The sequence below is a fragment of the Anneissia japonica genome, unplaced genomic scaffold (assembly GCF_011630105.1).
Source record: "Anneissia japonica isolate Jap-2015-1 unplaced genomic scaffold, ASM1163010v1 scaffold288284_len1145801_cov181, whole genome shotgun sequence".
In the NCBI taxonomy this organism is placed as follows: domain Eukaryota; kingdom Metazoa; phylum Echinodermata; class Crinoidea; order Comatulida; family Comatulidae; genus Anneissia; species Anneissia japonica.
The window spans coordinates 642,616-658,204 of record NW_022712730.1 but is presented as its reverse complement, the minus strand read 5'-3'; positions in this window follow the sequence as shown (position 1 = coordinate 658,204).

Genomic DNA, 15,589 nt, shown 5'->3' with positions numbered 1-15,589 from the left:
TGTTAGCTGAATGGTTAGTAAGCACGCTACAGCAGAAATGAGAACCCAATATCAAAATTTCTAATCACTTATGTTTTATTACGTAGGAAATTAAGTATGTATTAATTTGTATCTAGATTCAGTACGTGATAATACTTTTCATTAAACTTCGGTTCTGTCCATCAATCAGGCATGATGTCGTTGCATGATAAATGAAACACAAAGAAAAGTAGGAATACCTATTCATCAATAGCAAAAAAATGTAGGCCTATTTCGTTTTTATACAGAAGGTGGAATTTGACCATCATTGGCGGAATTTTGCGTACATTGCATTTGCACTGTTGGTGCGTCAGATACAGTATTTGTATTTCTATTTAATCGGTTTGTTTCGATACGTTGGTGATGATTGTGATGATGACGATGATTGATAATTATCATTATCTTATCATCGAACATTATCCATCATGCCCATACACATAGGCTACAACAAGACATAGTGAGGACCAACCTAGAAGTGAAACTTGTCTCGGTTGGCCCTTTGACAAATTATAAAGAAAAAAAGTAAAACAAAAACAAGCAATAGTAGAATCACGTTAAATATAAATTAATTTAATACCGGTACTAATATTTGAACAAAAATACGTATTCATCTCTTTCTGAAAATGAAGAAAATTTATATTGGTGGTGGTGGTGGTGATGATGATGATGATGATGATGATGATGATGACGACGATGGGCCTAAGGGTTTTGGGTCAAGAATTTCAGCCACGTAGGTAAGACCGTCATGCAACATTTTATATATAAAGTGTCCATTGACAAATTTCATTTTCCGTTGGTTGTAGTTAATATAATACAGTATTAGAATAATTTAAAAAAAACAAAAAAAAAAACAAAAAACAAAAAAAAAAACGTGCGTTTACAAAATAATGAAAGCATTTAATATCGCCTAATTTCAAACAGCAATATTATAATTTGGAAGTTTTTTTATATGCATTAATATTGTTACAAATAAAACGGCAAACAGGTGTTAAATTTAAAATATCATCCAGAAATACAATCAATAGATAACGTTATGTTTTATTACCTTTTATTGTATTGCTATTATTTTTACGCCCTTGGAATGAATAATCACTTATTAAATTCACTGAATTTATTTCTGTTCTATGTAAATTTTTCCGTCTATAAAAATCCAACATTTCAGTCCTTGAAAGTTGATAAAGCCTACAATTCCAGCAGACACATATAATATGAATTTATTGCATAAGTCTTTTGATATGCGTTTATTTAATACTATAATAACATTGTATCGAGTAAAAATGTCTGCCTAACCGTACCCTCATCAGACCGATTTCCCGTCTCGCACGACAGATTTGTCGAATATTTCGTTGAATTTATTGTAGGCCTATTATAATGATGTTTAATTTAGGTCTGTATACGATATTTTTTTTAACAATATTTTATAAATGTACTATATATATATACATATATATATAGGCCTATATATATAAATCATCAAAGAAAGTGTTATTAAAAAGTAAAATAATTAAAAAGTTTAAAAGTAAACACAGTGTTCGAATCAAATAAAGGACATGATAATACATCGTGTTTCTTGATTTATATTATATAAATATAGGCCTATATATTATATAATATATATTATATAATATATATATTATATATTCTATTTAATCGGTTTGTTTCGATACGTTGATGATGATTGTGATGATGACGATGATTGATAATTATCATTATCTTATCATCGAACATTATCCATCATGCCCATACACATAGGCTATAACAAGACATAGTGAGGACCAACCTAGAAGTGAAACTTGTCTCGGTTGGCCCTTTGACAAATTATAAAGAAAAAAAGTAAAACAAAAACAAGCAATAGTAGAATCACGTTAAATATAAATTAATTTAATACCGGTACTAATATTTGAACAAAAATACGTATTCATCTCTTTCTGAAAATGAAGAAAATTTATATTGGTGGTGGTGGTGGTGATGATGATGATGATGATGATGATGATGATGACGACGATGGGCCTAAGGGTTTTGGGTCAAGAATTTCAGCCACGTAGGTAAGACCGTCATGCAACATTTTATATATAAAGTGTCCATTGACAAATTTCATTTTCCGTTGGTTGTAGTTAATATAATACAGTATTAGAATAATTTAAAAAAAACAAAAAAAAAAACAAAAAACAAAAAAAAAAACGTGCGTTTACAAAATAATGAAAGCATTTAATATCGCCTAATTTCAAACAGCAATATTATAATTTGGAAGTTTTTTTATATGCATTAATATTGTTACAAATAAAACGGCAAACAGGTGTTAAATTTAAAATATCATCCAGAAATACAATCAATAGATAACGTTATGTTTTATTACCTTTTATTGTATTGCTATTATTTTTACGCCCTTGGAATGAATAATCACTTATTAAATTCACTGAATTTATTTCTGTTCTATGTAAATTTTTCCGTCTATAAAAATCCAACATTTCAGTCCTTGAAAGTTGATAAAGCCTACAATTCCACCAGACACATATAATATGAATTTATTGCATAAGTCTTTTGATATGCGTTTATTTAATACTATAATAACATTGTATCGAGTAAAAATGTCTGCCAAACTCTAGCCTCATCAGACCGATTTCCCGTCTCGCACGACAGATTTGTCGAATATTTCGTTGAATTTATTGTAGGCCTATTATAATAATGTTTAATTTAGGTCTGTATACGATATTTTTTTAAACAATATTTTATAAATGTACTATATATATACATATATATAGGCATATATATATAAATCATCAAAGAAAGTGTTATTAAAAAGTAAAATAATTAAAAAGTTTAAAAGTAAATACAGTGTTCGAATCAAATAAAGGACATGATAATACATCGTGTTTCTTGATTTATATTATATAAATATAGGCCTATATATCATATAATATATATTATATAATATATATTATATAATAAGCCTATCATAAATATACAGGAAATTATATATATCCAATGAAATTTCCTGCATGGTCGTATATGAATAAGAAGTAAAACAAGTGTATGAATCTGCCTCAAAATAATATGTTTACTGCACTCCTTCTCGCGTAGGGCCTATGCACTAAAATCATCGATTGCAGGTATAAAGCATTTGTTTCACACATGTGTTAAGGGTTCCTTACAGGGAGGGCAACGTAGAGACTACTTTAAATCCTATTTTACGATACTATGATTATAAAAATTCATCAGGATTATTAATCAGGATTATCAGGATTATCAGGATTATCAGGATTATTCATCAGGATTATTAATCGTTCATGATATCAAATGTTTCTTAAAGAAAAACCAATGAAAAACACTTACTTTATAGATAAAGTAAGGGTTTTCCATTGGATTTTCTTTAAGAAACATTTGATATCAGGTACGATACTGTTATTATATTTTCAGTTTAGTTTATATAGGACTTTATATGTAATTATATAGGCCTATGTATTTACATAAGAGATACGAATGCATTCTATGGACCCAGCATTCGTAAGTAGCCTACTTCAATTATCTATTTCTTTTATGTAAATATGGCGAATACGGTCAATAATGTCCTATAGCAATCAAAATTTGCCAATAATAAACGAATGATTGATGAGATTAGCATCAGTTACAATCCGTTAAGTAAGCTAACAGTTTACCTACGATAACCGGTATCTTGTATTGTGCTACTACTCATGTAGCTTAGAAAAGGTTCGTGCAAATTCACGCGTTAATCGCCTGATCCGCGAGCCAAGTATCATAGCAAAATGATATAGTATTAACAGGCCTGGCAATAGAAATCGTGGATAGGCCTACCGTTATGAATATAGATAATTTAGATAGCCTTCGTTGACAGACTATCTAAACATGACAAGTATCTGAGACGTGTAAAAAGTTGCCTAAGCTGGCATAGGCCTACTATCATAAATTTGTCATTTCGTTCGTTCATTCGTTCTTTCGTTTGTTCGTTCGTTTGTACATTCGTTTAGTCGATCGTTCGTTCGCACCTTCACATTCGATCGTTTGTACGTTTGTTCGTTCCTTCATTCTTTAATTCTTTCATTCATACATTTTTCCATCCATTTATTAATTTATTTATTCATTCATTCAATTTCCATTAAACAGCCTAAGGGGTAGGCCTATATATTTCCCCTAAGAAATTTACACGATGAACACCGAATTTAGTATTGCGTTACGTATAAAGGAGGCCAAATTTACCGGGGGAGGGGAACGAAATCCCCGTGACCCGGTAGGAACCGTAACAACTACAGTGAGTGCGTTGAATACAGGCCTATGTGTGATGTAGGCCTAGACCTAAGCGGAAATGACGTCTATCTAGCAGACACTAGAGTGTCAGAACATTGACAGAAATGTTAACATTAGCAGACAAATTAAAAGTGAAGGCTCTGATTTTTAAAGGATACGCGTTGGGGTTTATCTGGGTTGGATTCTGTAATGATCGTACAAAGGTTCCTTAACGCTTTCATTAAATCGCTTTTCACAGGGGCTTATATCCAATTCGGTAGCAATCACATAAACATGTTAGGAGATTAGTATCGACGTTTTCTGACAGGTGCGTTAATGATATGGAAGTTCATACAGTTGTTGGTCTTTGATGTTACCTCGTGTAGGCCTACCTGCAAATCACGATACAAATGCTTAATGATATTCTTTAAACGCGTTTAACGCTCTCTGAGCGTTGCATCGAACAGGGGAATATTGAAAGCGGGTAAATACCTTCTATACTTACCTTGTTCATATTTTCACATGATTAGGCCTATATATTTTTTGATATTTCCAGTAAGCCGTCTAAACAAAACGTTTTCGCACGGTCAAGTCGCTTTGGTTGTTGAATGCATTACTCGTCAACGATTTTGATTTCAGTTAAAGTTTTATTTACATTTTATATTTTTTTTTTTGAATTCAAAAAATGTTTGTATTTTAATTCAACGAGTTTCATAAAATGGTTATGTTCACCGTATTAAGCGTTCTAAGAAAAATAAAATAATTAGTAAATATGCATATGAATGCGTCAAAAACCTGAAACGCTTAGAATTTTTAGTTAACGCGTTTTAATGAAAATGTTTCGATATTTACTGCTAATGCGTTAAATTGAACAGTTTCAATACTTTTGGTTAACATTACTTTTTGTTCAAAGTAGGCCTAAGTATATCCAGGTTATGCGTTTAATCAAAATCTGTAATCTTTAAATAAAACATTTTGGCCTAAAAACAGGAATCGAGCTGGAAAGAGCCATGACTAGACAAATTGGGGGACATGGGAGGGAGGAACCGTGTTTATTCTTACTTATAATCATAGGAGACGATACCTTATCTGTAAACAGCAGACTAATAATATTATCATTCTTCTCGTCTGCTCATCCGCAATAGAGTTGCGTTTCTGATAAATCTAGAAACGAGGCTTAGATAAAACTTACGGTTCATGAGAATAATAGTTTGTATTAGATCTAAAAAGTTCAAAGTTAACAATCCACACTAATTGCGATATTGTATTAATTATTTTCGGTTTATTTTTAATATATGAAATATTTTATATAATTGTACGTCATATTTTCTTATTTATCAATAATATTTTATTATATTTCAATACATTTTACAATTTTGCAAGATTGTATTTCCTTATTTTAGTTATTCTAATAGGTATTTACAATTGTAGATAGGCCTATAATTGCTTCCGTTGATACGATATGGTTTAATAGCCTACTGTTGGCCAAGAGTGCGTCTTTGGTCCGACAGCGTTATTGCGCTTGGCGTCTGATGCAAACATGACCGCTATGCTGCACAATTAACACCAAGACCTTAGGCGAGTTGTTCAACTGAAAAAAAGTGTCAACAAAAAGTTACATTGTTGTGTTTTCAGTGTGACCTAAGACGTTAAAATTGCTCAATTAATTACAATTCTCAGGCTCAGGTTTCTGTTTGGTGTGGGCAATTATTGTGCAATTTATATTCGCTTAAGACAATCTGTATCGGACAAAGAAATCGCGAGTTAATTCATATTTTTAATTGAGGTGCATTTTGAGATAACAAGACCGAAATTATAAAGTGTTTGTCTAGGCCTATACCATTGTTTGTTTTTACTAATGTAAAAATTTTCTATAACTAACTGAGAACTCAAAGAGACAGAAATAATTCGTTCTTATTATGCCAAAAAATATTTCGTCGTTATCATTCGGTCGTTTCCTAGTGTGAGGTATTATTGAAATATTTTTGTGTAAATGCGACAATCAAAGATCCATTGTATTTCTTCGCTCTCTTCTTTCATAAGGTAGTGTCCGCAGCGAATGTGTAACCCAGCCCACTTTGATCTCACATTTTGTATCCTGTTAAAATTCTATGATATATAATTTATATTTATTTTCACCTCAATGAGTTTTCTTTATAAAAAAAAATAAATAAAAAATAAAAAACTTATATGGGCTTACGCCTATTTTTTAAAATCCCGGACCCGTTACTGTTATTCTAATAAATCATATAGACTGCACATGCGGCACGCCCCAGATCACGAGACACGATATTCACTTTCATTGGTTGAAACTGTTGTGAACAACAAACGAAATTCCGAAAGCTCTTCATTTCATGATGATATTAATATCGGTCTTCCATTCCTATCACCCATAAAAAAAAAAGGCATATAAAGCACATTTACTACATGAAACACGATATATTCAGCGGACTTGATAATTGTACTGGGAGAAGAGAAATCGAATTTAGGTCTGTGTTATTTGACTTTCGCCATTAATTAATGTGGGTGTCTGTATAAAAGTTCATATGATTTAGTTTCGAGAGTTCTTTCTCCGTATTTTTCAATTTTTTTATATTAAAAAGTTCATATCTCGTCTTCTTGATTTCAAATCATCAAACGTTCATCCAATCACTATCTTGTAATCCAACTATGATGTTTTTTTCCCTATAGATCAAAGTGCTTTACAGGGTGTAACCGGTCGTCTCTGATACTAATACCTCATTTGTTTAGATCGGTATATATTATACGACCTGTTAATATTATCATTATTATTAATCTGTTTTAATATTCGATTTCTTTCTACCTATTTTCTTCAAAAGTTCAATTCCATATATCCATGCGCTTTAATTAAACTCGTTTCGTTTACAAAATAAAACACATTGTATAAAGCTTTGCCAATGAGTTCTCCATGTGTATGAACTCTGTGTGTAATACCGCTATGTTAATAAAAAAGCCAAAGACATTTAAAATCAGAAACTTCAGCACACTGATGAAGATAATCGATAGAACATTAAAATACTATTTATTAATTCGTGTCAGTTGATTTGTTATTTCCATTTAATGAAAAGCCTTGGGAGTAAATTCTTGATTGTCAATAATAACTGTAATGGTGCGTCCAGCAGAAATGTCAATTTAAAGGTCATTTTATTTCAGTCAAATTGTGTTAAAATCATTAGTACAAGCAACAGCTATAATACGGCCACTTGTCCAAATCATTCAGTGACAATAATTTTATGTTACAACGACTTGTTCTATCTCGACAATTTGTTTTTTAATTATATTTTCGTTCCACTTAATATAATAATTTTTCATATTTTGTTAATATTATTATGACTTTGACTCCGATGCCTTTAAGTATTTGTTGTTTTTCATTCCTTCATGATAACGAACAAATCAAATCAAACGAAATCAACAAGCGCAATATTATAAACAACATAACACAAACACCATATACGGTAGTATGACGACGACACTACATTGAACACTAATGTTTCTGATATTTTTAAAGTGTATACGTTGAATATATATATATATATATATATATATATATATATATATATATAATATTTATAAACCGTATTATCTCTTCTTCCAAATTTAAGACCAACTTCATAGTTGAAGGCTTTGGCCCGAGCTTCGGCCGCAGATGGAGTCTCACCTGAAGCGAGGAGACAATAAATAAATACATAAAAATAAAATAAAGTAAAAATGTGCCTGGGGCCCTTCCTGGTGCTAATCCTCTCGGGCCGGAGGGAACCAGAGCTTGTCTTGGGCAGGGACGCTCAACTCTCTGGGTAATGTCAATAGCCTAAGTCTAGAGAGCATTACCAGATTAACACAAAACGCAATAAAGAGATAAAACATGTCTCCTTGCATGAAGTAAGTGTATCTCATCTATGTTTCATCTCATCTCATTTTTTCTGCTATTTTCAAAGAGTATCCGATTAAATAGACTGACTGATTGATTCATTTATTTGTTTACTGTTACATTTCAGCATGTGTTTACTTACCATTCCCACCCACATTTAATTAAGTCAAACCAATCGTTCATAACGAAAGAATAAAATAATCAATTTTAATTTACAAATTTCTCTACCTGATTGTAAAAAACAAAAGAGGAAACGAATTGTAAACGTTGAAATAATTTGTTTTATTTTGGAGAGTGGCAGGCGATAATCACTCCATGGGAACGGTAGCATGTGCGCAATTGGTCAGTTGTTTCCATGGCTATTGGTTCCTTTGGAAACATGCTGTATTATTTCTATAAAATGTAATAAATATTTTTTTAATTGTATATAAAATTTATATATATATATATATATATATGTATATATATATATATATATATATTATACTTATATACATATACACATGCAAATACATTATTTTATATATGTGCTTCTATATTGATATAATAATTATTATCAAACCAACTATATTACAGCGACTGTTGAATAATTCACATCACATTTGATACCGTATGCATATGTTAAGGTATATAGACCTGATAGCTGGTTATAGTAGAAACACAGATCCTGGTAGAAATTATAATCCATTGCAATAAATATACATAATTTATTTGTCAGTGTAATACAATATACAATGGGTTGAAAGCAATGCAAAAATACGTATTACTACTGACGAAAATGACATCTGCCAATTACACAACACGACCATTAGGTTGGCTCCAGGGATCCACCCGTACTGGTCATTTGTGGCGTTAATGGTTCGGTCTCAACTGACCACAAGGCTATGCCAACTTCAATCAGCATAATAGATAACTACGGGATTTGAATTCAGGGATATCACATTTTTTAAAGAAAATTGCCTCGAAAGAATCGTTTCCTAAGCTATTCAGATCAAAGCCTATATCTATTTTCTACATTTTAACAACATATATTATTATGATGAAGAGTTGACTTAGACAAACACATAATATCACGGGTGTTCGTGTTGATTATTAATAATATATAGCCTATTTCGTTTGAAAGCAATGACAAAATAAAACATATTTGTGAACATAATGGAAATGAAGAAATCATTATTATCTGTGTTTGTCACCAGTTTACTAAACTATCCTTTGGCGTTGGTTAGTTATTCCCGCTATCACTGTGACCATCATATGAGATTGGCATATATTTCAACACCATCAATGGTTAACCATCTACCGGTACCTGATTATACCATCAAACGAAAATAAACATTATTTATGTATGTTACTTGGGCCCTTTGCCTTGCAAAGTGAGACGCAGTTTTGTCGATGGACTTCCAAATCTGAGTAGGAACAGCTGCTGACGTAGGCTTTATGACTATTCGGTAAACCATGGTGGAATGAAAATAGGCTGAAGACTGAATGCGCGCTTTAGCAACAAAGTTAACGTTGCACATAATGTTGAACTGCCGTGATGTGAAATCTTTATTACATCTGTAATAAGGACATGTGTTTCTTTTTTGAAGCAGCTACATTTAAAAATTATTGGCTATTATTGAAATTAATACAGCTCTAATTAGGGCATTTCTTTCAAAATGTGACAATATAGGACCGTCCAGTGGTCTTCGAAAAGTAGATTCGACGCATGTCCTACAATTTACTCGACAACAAGAAATGTCGTCGCATGCGCAGATGATTTTACGTGACGTAATTACGTTCATCCTTACCTTCGTCGCGCAATCGAAAACTTGAGTTCTTTATAGTTTTGAATTACCTCGGATTTTATTTACTACCATAAAGACAGCGGAGCTTTTTATAGTAAAACTGTTTGTGTTTGTATTTAGAGAGAATGCACAGTGGACCCCCAAAAATGGGAAAATATATAGTACGACTAATCATTCAGTCCGTCGAATAACATGATGACAGATTCAAACACAACTAAGCCTATAGCTGACCGGAAACGAACTTTATCTATTAATTCAGTCTGACTTACAAGCTGTCCAAATTGTATGTCTTCGATTCGTCAAATCTGCCACACAAACAGGACGACCCACTAGCACATCTATTATCTGTGCAATTGTTTAGTTAACCATTAGTGGCAAAGTGTGTATTATTTGAAGTCCAGGCTCAGCAATCGACATGTCAAGCGCACAATTTCTCCTTTACTTTCGGGGACCACCCGTGTCGAGCCTTCGGTATGTGCGACATTTTTAGATGCGCTGCAATTGTACGCCTGTGAGAATTGAAGTCTCTTCATTTCGTTTGGCTTTTAGTAACACGATATTAAAAGTTAATTTGGCCAATCTCGGTAGAAGGTGAAATGCAATGAAATTGACCATTGAGGAAATCACCATATGTGAATTTGATTATTTCAGACAATGGGCATATTGGTTGTAATATCACTTTCATTAAATGTAATCTATAATTGTAATACTGTAGTATATTCAGTATAGGCCTGTCTTTATATAGGCCTATATAAATACGGTATATAGTATTCAAATTAGGTTCGATGCGTAGCACTTTACATATAAACAAATAGATGACATCACATGTTCCTTATAACGACTGATTTGACTGACTGACTAATGCTCATACTATATAGACCTTAATAACAGAGAACAGCTTAATACCATTCATTAAAGTGTTTTACTTGTTAGCCTTTCTACTATTCTTGCCTACTGTTACCGAATCGTCATAAAAATGGTTGGCTATATTATATGCTATGTGTAATTTTACTTCTTTTCTCCAGCGTGCATAAACACAACACACGCGTCGTAACGCGTGGCGATTTATAATATAAAATACATGATTTACTTACTGGTGCACCAGTTGGACCATGGAGGACACACTTGTTTCTTAATAACAATAATTAACTTCAATCGAAATAGGAGGCAGTTAGATTAAAATGGGATAGTTAACATAACGCACTGATGATTGTACATTTAAAGATGTTTCTGTTATATCTAATTTATTGCAGAAGTGCACGTACGTATTAAACAAAACACAGTGTTTTACGCGCGGTGTGCGTGCTCAAAGTTATGGTTTAGGTTACACACGTGACGAATACAGTAAACGTAGGGTACGTTAGGAAGATATGTGATTTACCTGCGTGGCATAAAAGTCATCAGAACAATAATTCGAAATAGCGAGGTAAATAATATTATAGATTTATTATCAAAATGGCGTAGTCCGTTGGATCTGTATTAGGATCTCGAACGAACTACCTGGGTCGTTTGGTTCAGGGACGAGCGTGGGCCGGTACTAGCATTTATACAGCATTGACCTAAATATTACGCGAAAATGTGAGAATGAAACATTCGGTACAATTTCACTAGTACAAATTAAATGCATAGGTCTTTAATTAGTTTTATTATTATAATATCTTTTATTCGCAAATTAATTAATGCATTGCAGTATACATAAGAACACAAATATAATAAAATACACTTTTTTGTTATGAGAACACATTTTATAAGAACATTGAGGCTGAAATTGCTTAAAAATTAAGAACAAAATAAGAGCAAATCAGACTGACGCAAAATGTTAAATGAGGTTATTATTTTTAAAAAAAGAAAGAAAAAAGAAAAAGAAAACAAACAAATCGTATCCCATTTCCCGCTTGGTGTGAATATGTAATACCCTCAATAATACAGTACAATAATATACTACGGTACTCTAGAATAATAATTTATATGTTTAAATAGGTAGTGTGTAAAATAAGAACAAAATAAGAACATCTTGAGCCTAAAATATGCAAAAAAAAATTAGACAACTAAGCCTGGGTAGACGTTTACTGGTTCTTATTAAAAATAAAAATTGCACATTAAATTTTAAACACTTTAAGTTGATGGACAATTATGTAATAATAATAATAATTTTTAAAAATATTAATAATAATGATCATAAGAATACGAATAATAATAATGTAATAATATGGTATTGAATATTAATAGTGATGAAAATAATAATATAAAATAAGGATAATTATAATGATCCTACTATAATTATTTTATCATGCCATTTTAAGCTATAAACATTCATTCACTTTATCCTAGTTACGTGATTGTCATTTGTTGCATTTTGTCATGATTCTGTAATATTTTACAATGATTATGGAATTTATGAAAGTACGTACAAAACACAAAGACATAATATTAAAGAAGCGCCTTGGACCGACATAATTACTATAATTGAAAATAATGTAACAATGCGCTTAGCGAATTTGCTCATACAAAATTGTAGCCAACATTATCGGCGGCAATAATCATTTTAAATATTTCAACAGATCTCTTTATTAAAATAAATGGGATTAGCATTTCCCATTTTCTTCTCATTATCTTTGTTCATAAGAACAGTCTCACGAATAAGTACGTTAAACCCGGGATGCGCGTCAGTGATCAAATTAACCGCGCCGCGCGGACTTACCTATACCAATTCGTTTGGGACTCCACATTGTGATTGGCTCTTAACCCTCTAGGATCGCTGTATGGGGTCGAACCCTCGCGTTCAATTTACTACCCTTGGTCTTTGCTTGTACCCTGTAATTCATACACTTCCCTAACATGGGATTGGGAATCATGCACTTACTATGTAACTCTTTTACTTTTCTACCATGGAAATCATAATCTAAGGACGCTCGTAGCCTACCTCACCCCGGGGAAACCGGAAGACATCGTTACCAATGTGACACGCACTTTGCTACCCTGGAATTCAGCGCACCATATTGCGTCCCAAGAAGTGATTATATAACAAGACGTAAATAATCGTCGTTTGAATCGTAGCTACTATTGACGATAAACATTCAATTATTCATAATTACAAGAATAATTCCGTAGGCATATGTTACCATGGCGGATAACGGTGCGTCATGGAACCAATGAAAAAAAGTGTAATACAATTGTACGTGTACCACTGACTATTAACGCAAAATGATTATTCATAATGTTTATTATGCATATTTTTTATCTATTGTAGATCTATAATATACATAGATTATGACTTGATGAAGTACCCAGGCATAATGATGAATAATTTGAGAAAATAATATGACCGAATTATCAACACCGTATGCCTGGTATTGTATTATTTTATGCCGATTCACGGTCTAGGATGAACTAACACATATGAGCAATAAAATCTTGTTAGCTTTTGATTGAAAATTTAAAAATGCGAAAATATTTTTTCTTGCCAAATAAGCATCAAACGCATAAAATTCCTATTTGCTTACAATTATGTTGGCAAGAACATTTTAGTTCGATTTAGTTATAATTAATTCCGATTTTCAAAAAAAAAACAACAAAAAACGAGGGCATAAAATGATACAGAACAACACAGAAAAGACCTACAAAGAAAAAAATATTACTTAATGGATTGTAGAAAATTAAGGGTTTCAAGGTGTTTTTAAAGTAAAATGACACGTGCATCTTCAAAAACTAAGTTTTTACGACTTGTGTATCATTAGGCCTAGAAATAACCCATGTGGTTATATTAAACGAGAAATTAAATGTTTTAAATTTGCAGGATTAAAAAAAATCGACCAAAGGCAAGATCATATTTTTAACATTAAAACAATCACAAAACATGTCGAAACAAGAGCTTTGAGCTCACAACAGGCCCGAGTGCAGTTAAGGCGTTTGGGCCAAATCCTCAGTGTATTGTAATTGTGGGAGGTTCACCACTCTCCCCGCTCCACACGGGCGAGATTATACACCTCCCTCCCCAACATACTATGACCGATACCTATAAACACCCGGAAGGAGATAGAAAAACATAGGCTAAGTGTCTTGTCTGGGACACAACACAACCAAGTACAAACATATTCCGTTATTATTTTAAAGATCGCTCAATTTGTTGAGCATTTTTTTAAGCATTAGGCGCGCCTACTCCATGCTTCTATTTCTACTGCGAACACAAATTACAACTTTTGTGGTTTCGATTTGTAATTTGAAACCAGGAATAATGATATGTGCAGTTTATCTTTCGTCGTGAAATTATATTTTAATTATTATCTGTATGTTGATTGACGATCGCTGTATTTTGAAACATTTTAAGGCGGGATTGATGTTCTTTCGAGATCAAAACAATCAATTACGAAGCGTCGCTTAGACTATTAGCGAATTAATGCAATTGTGCTAGGCCTAATATTAAATATCGCCGGTTTGATTCAGAACAAGCGATGGAGCAATGCAAGAATGTACTGTCTCCTCTTCTCAGTGCGAGAAATCGTGAAAATAGTTTTAAAATGTACTTTGAGCCAGTCGAATGGCCGAGCGGTTAAGACAGGGGCACCGTAGCCATAGCCAACAATAACGGGCTCATAGTACCGGTGGCGGAACAAGTCTTCTCGGATTGGGACTATAAACCGTGGGCCCAGTGTACGCAAATGCTCATGTGCACTTTAAAGAACCCAGTACATCTTTCTTATGAGTTAGGGGTAACCCCGTTGTACTGGCCCATATGGCCTCTGTTGTCTTGTGAAGGGATTGCCAATTTGAAATGTGATTTAGTTCACTGTTTGGCATATGCTTGGCCCTCGTGCCTAAAGCTGAATAAATACTATCAATGGAATTATGGTGGGAATTATGCAGTTTTATACGAATCAAACGTTGTATCAATACTCTAGAAATAATTATATAAGAGATAACAGTTTGTCATTATGACTATGTTTAATCATTATCATCATATCATCATCATCATTATCAGTACCGTCATCTTCATTACCGTACTCATAATTGTGCCAATATCCATATATATTTAGAAGGAGGTTCAGGAGAATGGAAAATGTGGAGAAAGAGAAGGAGGAAAATAGTTAAGAATAAGAAGTTGGGTGAAGAAATAAAGAGTGGAAATAGCTTTCGAAGGAGAAAAAAAAATCAGGGGAAAAAAATCCGAAAAAAAAGATGAAGAAGATAAACAAAGAAAAAAAGAGGAAAGATGAAGATAATGGATAATGTTTATTGAAGCGTGAAAAATGAATTCAATGTAATTTTTGTTATTTCAATATTCATGATTCACTAATTGTTCCTTGGTTTGTTATTGCAATCATCATAATATACAGCATTATTATTTCTATACTTTCAATCAATTACAGGACATGCTTAAGATCTCAACGCAATCAAGCTACTTGAATCGCACGCCAATCATTCTCACACGCAACCCCCCACGCAATCATATTTGAGAAACAAAGAAACAAACACCCATTAGTTGGAACAGGTATAATATTCATCTATAATTAAATTGAATGATTAATAGTGAAATCGCATTTTGTGTTCTAGACCAGGCTCCATCCGTATCACTTGATTAAACCTGAAATCCTTTTAATTTTCATCGTATCACCAGAGAGCTTTGTTTATCTACGACTCACTCCGGCCCACCAAG